This window comes from Camelus dromedarius, chromosome X (assembly GCF_036321535.1).
Source record: "Camelus dromedarius isolate mCamDro1 chromosome X, mCamDro1.pat, whole genome shotgun sequence".
Taxonomy (NCBI): Eukaryota; Metazoa; Chordata; class Mammalia; order Artiodactyla; family Camelidae; genus Camelus; species Camelus dromedarius.
This window is the reverse complement of record NC_087472.1, coordinates 41,888,209-41,895,211: the sequence shown is the minus strand read 5'-3', so window position 1 is coordinate 41,895,211 and position 7,003 is coordinate 41,888,209. Positions and strand designations below refer to the sequence as shown.

At 42.2% G+C, this 7,003-nt stretch overlaps 1 pseudogene; it reads right to left on the bottom strand.

The window, feature by feature from the left end:
* Positions 1–4,839: 4,839 nt before the first annotated feature.
* LOC105085530 (spermidine synthase-like) lies at positions 4,840–5,680 on the bottom strand (annotated as a pseudogene).
* Positions 5,681–7,003: the final 1,323 nt, after the last annotated feature.

The following is a 7,003-nucleotide window of genomic DNA, read 5'->3' as shown; positions in this document are numbered from 1 at the left end:
TAATAATAATAATAATAGTTATTATTATTATTATCCGTAATGCTTACTCAACACATTCTATTAAGATAACTGGGAAATTCAACAGGGTTCACAGAGTGTCATTTCCTTGACAGGGAAAACATAGGGTAGCATATTCCAAAGGCCCAATTACATTTTGATGGTAATTTGAGATTGTTTTCAGAAACTAGATGCTAAAGACTTCCTTGAATTAAAGAGAGACTCAGAAAGCATAATGAACAGCTCTAAGACAACTGTAGATTTACTGCAAAGTTATGTCCTCTACTGTGTAAGATTCTGCTTTCTATTTCCCATAACTCATATCAAAAGAATTCCCAAGGCATATGTATGTGGCAGGTGGCTGCTGTTTAGTAAAGGAGGAAAACAACCTCATAGTTCCTGTGAGTTTTGCAAAATATACCCCCTTACTAGTTTAAAGAAATAAGACCATATCAAAAAAAAAAAAAAAACCCACAAAACAGCTCCACCAATGATCATATTTGCTAATGCATCATTGTACCCTTAGCTGGTTCAAGAGTGAAGACAGTTACTTTCATTTCAAAGATAAGATGAGGTCAGACATGTTTTCTGAACTCTAATCATAGATGGGTCCAAAGTTGAATAAAATTTCTCTTTAAGAAGATAAATATAAAACCTAAAGCTATCTAGTAGTCTCTATACACTTTTTGTCTTTCTATGTTTCCTTTATTTTTTTTCTCCCAGTCCCCTACCTCCTGTATTTTTTAAAGATCCACTTGTATCACCATTTTAAAAAATGTCATTTGGTAATAAAGCTGTAGTTATTCTTTCATTCATCCTTTCTTCCTTGGAGAAGTAACATGAAAGGACTGAACAATCTTACCTTTATGATCCCTTCTATAAGTTTTTGATTTTGCCCTGGCCATTCATGAACTACTTAGTTGCCACTTTGATTAGAAGGAAAATACAGGCTTGGAGGAAGTACTTCCCATTGGAATGCAAATATCCCAAACGCACTGGCACTAAACTATAAAGCTGTTTCTTCTGAAGCGAAATTGATGATAAGGTACTTTTAATTGTTTGGAACCCATCCAGCGACAGTTTTTCTCTAACAACAAGGCAGGATCATTACAAGAGAAGGAACTCACCAAAAGCAGTAAGAGCCTTTATACCATCATTCAAAAACAATAGGTACTTAGAATTACCGTAGTCTTAGTAAGCTCAGGCTGCTATAACAAAATACCCTAGGCTCAGTGGCTTAAACAACAGAAATTTATTTCTCACAGTTCTGGAAGCTGCAAAGTGCTAGAGCAATGTACTAGCGAGGGAGGTTTCATTCCGAGGCCTCCTGTCTTGGCTTGCAGATGGCCGCTAGCTCGCTGTGAGGTCACATGACCTCTTCTTTGTGTGTGCACAGGAAAAGAGAGGCAAGCTCTCTCATATCTCTTATAAGGGCACCAATCCCATCACAAGGGTCCTACCCTCATGACCACATCTAATCCTAATTACCTCCCCAAAGCCCTATCTCCAAATACTACCACATTGGAGTTCAGGGCTTCAGTATAGGAATTGGTGTGGGGGAGGGGGACACCAGTATTTGGTCCATAATGATCAGGTCATCGCCACCACAAACTTTTGTCACCTCTGCTGACAGACCCAGATTTAAAGGACTAAGATTCAATACATTTAATGCAATACAAAGTAACAGTTGGACAGTACAGCATCTAATCTGAATAATTCCTTTTCGCTGTGAAAAAAAATTACCACCTCATCTCCACCCCTGCGCATAACCTTGTTTTTTGCCCAGATTGGCTATTTAAATGCCCTAATTCTTTACTCCACCTTGTCTATTTCTGCACTAGCATTGCAATCATTTCTGTGGTGAAACTGACTGAGAAAGTCTTTTTTCCAAGCTGGCTTTACGGTATAAAGACCTTCCTTGAAAAAATGAAAAAAGGAATGTTCAGGGGGCCTGTTTCATCACTAGATAGGAATTACTCCACCCAGTTGGGAGTGGGACTTCCTCACATTAACTAAAGGTCCAGATTCATCAGTACATTGTGTAAACAGTAAACTAAGGCACAAATTTTGGCCCTGTTCAGCATCATAATGCATCTGTTTTCCTGCTTTCAGAAGCAACCAACTCTTAGGACCTGCAAGGGCAACTGCTATGGTCTGAATGTCTGTGTCCCCCGAGATTCATATGTTGAAATCTGAACTCCCAAGGTGACAGTATGAGTGGATGAACCACTGAACCACTACTGACTCGGTGGTTTGGGCTCAAAAATCTTCTTTATGTTCTAAAATGGTCAGTTCAATAATCTCTGCCTCCAGTGGTACCCCAAAACTTCTGTAATAAAACAGGATGGATTCATTTCTTCTCTTTGCAGTTATTTCAGTCCCTGAAATGGTCACCGTGGCTCCTTTTGTTAATCATACAATATTATAAATTCACATATATTTGAACAGTGGAGCTGCTTTGAGGTAAGCAGAATTCAAATTAATTTATGCCTACTAATTTTGAGATTTGAGCTGAAGTTTCTTAGTTCTGTATTGCTTCATGGATATGACAATCATAATCAGTTTCTACACACAAGGTATGAGCAATTTAGAGACCTAAAATTAGTGTGAGCAAATTATTTAAATCAGTGCTGTGTAAGAGATTAATCAGGTCACAGGAACGGTCCCAAATCTAAGTTCTCACTTATTTTCTTCTCCACTGATTGTCTAACCAAAGGTAGGACAAACTTCATTTAGTGAACTTATAGATAGTACTGTGTTTTTTATCTTTAAACCCACAATGATCTAACATCCATAGCTGAATTTAAATATTTCTGGCCATTTTCTGACTGAAGATTTTTTTCAAAAGCAATGTCCAGTAAAGTTCAGCACACAGTGGAGAATTAATAAATATTGTTGATCAATAGGAACACAAATGAGACAACTTTGTCTTCCTAATCATGTATTTAACCACTTGGTTTATGGCTTCTACATACAAACTCTTACTATGTCCTTGTAGTCAAGCAAAATCAGGGCAATTTTGAAGCTTACAATTTAGTTTCAGCTATTTTTACAAAATAGAAAACTTATGAAACTGTTTACCTGTCCTAAAAACATAAGGAAGAAAGTCTAAACATAACCCCATAAGCATCCATGTCATTTATATATAATTTCTATTTTCATTCTTTTTAATACTGTTATTATGAAACAGAATTGCCTTTATTGACAAAGTTGACTAACTGAATTTTGAGAGGATTTTGGTTTCTGGCTTTCTAATATTTCTAACATTATAACTTTTAAAAGTGTTTTCTTATACCTGTAATTACCAAAAAAACATTCTAAAATGCATTTTGGAGTTGTAAACCCATATCATGATGATATTCTGAATACTCACTTGATGAATTAATCAAGGAGTTTTCCTCTCCCACATTCCAAGGAATATTGCCAGGACTTAGTGGGGAAAATGGTTAGAGCTCATATTCTCTACTGTTACATCAATTTCTAAGACTATATAAGGTTATAGCTACATCTCAGGCAAGAAATATAGATCTTTCCATAGTGTCCATAAAAAGAAAGGCAAGATCCAACGAGGCAGACAGCAAATTGTATCCCAGAAAACTTACAGTTGGACCATGAAAGAATTTCCAGGTCAGATTGAGCAGATTACCTAGTCAGTGTTGGGAGACGCACTTTCAATCCTAGCTTGGGTCAGAGAACCTGTTCTTAGGTAGCAAATATTTCCAAGCCACAGCACCTTCCACCTCCCTTTTAAAAAACATTTGCCATGAGTAAAGCCAACCAGACACTCAGAATCCAGGCATATATGTTACATTACTTATGCATCTGGCATTGTTATACACGTTTGGGAGAAAAAAAGTGAGCCAGAATTTAATACAGGGTGTTGATATAACACAGCTGTTCATGGCCAAGTATGTTACCACCACATTCTACATTTAGCTTTCTGGAGCCTAAGGCCGACTGAAGATCTATCATGGGCCTCATGGCTGGAAAGTCCTTTTCAAGATCTTTTCTCTTAATCAAGCAGGATTACATCCACCTCCATCAAGTGGCTTTAATGGGTGCTAGATAACACAGCGCCTACTCAAATAGGCTTCAGGTATTTGGAATCTAGCAAATGGGGCCTTAATTTCACTCTACTAACTTTGAGTGAATGTAAAGCATTCAGAACAACTCTTGCCTGTTTCATTTTTTGTGGTTTTCCTCTGTTTCTCCTTTCCATTCCTTGACCCCTGCCTTTCTTTTTATAGCAGGCAAGAGACTTACTTAAAGTGAGAGAAGAGTATTTCTGAACTTCTGGGTTCAGATGTACTACCCTATGACCCACACTTTAGCACTCATTTATGCTTTAACAGCTTAGTGAATAGCCAATTTGTATCTCATCAAAATACTCTCCTCCTCCAAGACATCAACTGTACTCTGATATTCTCACCTACCAGTGGTTTAGAGGAGAGGCTGCATCCCCACCCCACCGCCCAAATAGGCTCTTGCATACTCAAAAATTAACAGCATACAAATATCTTGTGTTGGGTTCCTAATATTTGCAGAGTACTTTGTCCTTTTTTTTGTTGTTGTTATAGATACACGTGTTTGGTGAGTGGTGGGGAGGGGGGCGACGGAAGGCGGAGATGGTGCTGTACGTACCTGGTATAGGCTTGGAAGCTGAACGCCACACAGCAAGACAGCCCACCTAACAGAGCAGGCCGGGCAGCATTCTGGGGCCTGTAACACTGGGATGGTGAGCGAGCCAGCAGGAGTCTTGTCCGGGGCTGGCAGGATCCAGACATACTGGAGGCTCCCTGGACAGAGGTCCCAGGCGGGCGGCGTGGGCAGCCGCACCTGGGCTCAGCACAAGTCACTCAGGGCCTTGCGGGCGAACTCCGGCAGGACAAAGGCTGCCCAGTGTACATCAGAGTTGTAGTATTTCAGCTGCATCTGTTCTACCAGCTTCTGCATCAGCTGCTGCATGGGCTCCAGGAATTTGGTGCTGGGATTTTTGCTGCACAGCACGAAGCCAATTTGGCCACTAGGGTAGGTGGGGATGGTGCAGTAAGCGTAGCCCACCTCCGGGAAGAGCGATTTACAGAACTGCCGCATTTCCTTGATGAGGTCCAGTTGCAACCAGCAGGGCCCAGGGGGTTGGAGTCAGTGATAACCACATCGAAAGCACTCCAGTTCTGTTTCATGAACTCAGAACCATCATCTACATAGAGGGTCAGCTTTGAGCTCGAGTAGCCAACAGCCGTGACGGGCAGGAACTTCTTAGAGACTTGAATGACATTCTCGTCGATCTCGCACTGGACCACGGACTCCACGGAGGAATGCTTCACTGCCTCCCGCAGGACACCCCCAGCCCCGCCCCAGGCGATCAGCATCTTGCGTGGGTTGGGGTGGCTGCAGAGGGGCAAGTTGGCTATCATCTCCTGATAGGAGAACTAATCCCTCTCTGCACTGGATGACGCCATCCAACACCAGCACATCGCCGTAGCTTACTGCGGAAGACGAGGATATCTTGGTATCGCGAGAACTAATGGTGTAACAGCAGCGACAGGGACTAGCTCAGCCAGAGGCTGCACGTCTCGCGGAACCAGCCCTCGCGGATGGCGGCGGGGCTGTCAGGGCCGAGCTCCGTGGCCCGCAGGCGGGCGGGCATGAGAGGGACTCGGCCCGGGACTGCAGGCCGCATGGAGCCACAGCGCAGCGAGACCGGCTCCGCCCACCGCCCTCCGGGACGCTAGCCCCGCCCCCACCCAAACCCCGCCCGCAGGGCGGAGCCTGCTGGCTGGGGCGGAACCCAAAAACCTCCTGGCCCGGTACTTGGGCATCTTTTTATCTCCTAGAGCCATCTTATCATTAACGTTCTTCCCCACCGTCTCCAGATCACTTTGGGTCACTTCTGTATGGCATAATCCCCTCCCAGCACTTCTGGAAACATCCACCATAGAGCAGAAGATGTGCTGTGCCCAGTAACCCAACAAACACTCTTAATACAAAATTATAAAAATGCTATTGAATGATCAGAGAATATGCATGTCCAAGAATACAATTACAGTTTTAACTACGAAGATGGGAAGCTTTGTGAACCTCTATTCCCCACTGTGCATCTTGACAAACTCCTAGCCACTGTCCTGAGGACCAACTAGGGAGGCCCAGGTCCATTTTGATGCGGATTGAGAAGTTGGCCAGGATGTGGGACTCCCAGTGTGAAAACCGGGAAAGTCTTCAGCAAACGGGAGCCGGGGGGGGGGGGGGGGGGGGGGGGAGCAAGGCTGATCGCCTGAAAATCAACTCAATGTAATGGATAGTGCTACTGTCAAGCAAATAAAAGCCTCTGGCCTGCTTTCTGCTGGAATATACCTTTATTATGAAGCTTAAAATCATTGATGATTTCCTCTCTTACTATAATATTTTTCCCACCCAATGCTACCATCTTCTCCACAAAGCAAACATTTTGTGTCCTCTAGTTTTCTTGTTATTGTGCTTGCTGTTTTGACCAAAAAGATTCTCATTTCTTTGGAAATTGCCATCTTAAAGACTCTGATTTTTTTTTAAAGAAATCATAGATATGTATTCCATGATCATTTCTGGCATAATGGTACCATAATTCCATTTCCCTCTTCTTGATCTCACCAATGAAAATAGCTGGGATTTTGCTATCTTGTGACATTTGCACATGTGTTACATTTATCTTGCCATCACATTAACAGATATTGTTCCCATTCTCCTGATAAGAAAATAGAGGCTAAGTGGAATCAGATGACTGGCATAGGCTGCAGAACTAGTCACAGGATAAGCCTACTGCCTATCATGGCCTGGCTGTCCATGTTAATAATGACTCTCCATTTTCTAGCCTATCTGTCAAATATATCTAACATCTATGAGCACAGAAGAAATGTGACCTAAAGTTTGTAGATTAAAAGATCTACTAGAAAACATTTCTCAGCCCTGTCTTGTGTGTAACTTAGATAGCTCCATGGTTGACTTTTCTAATTACTCTCATGAGACCATA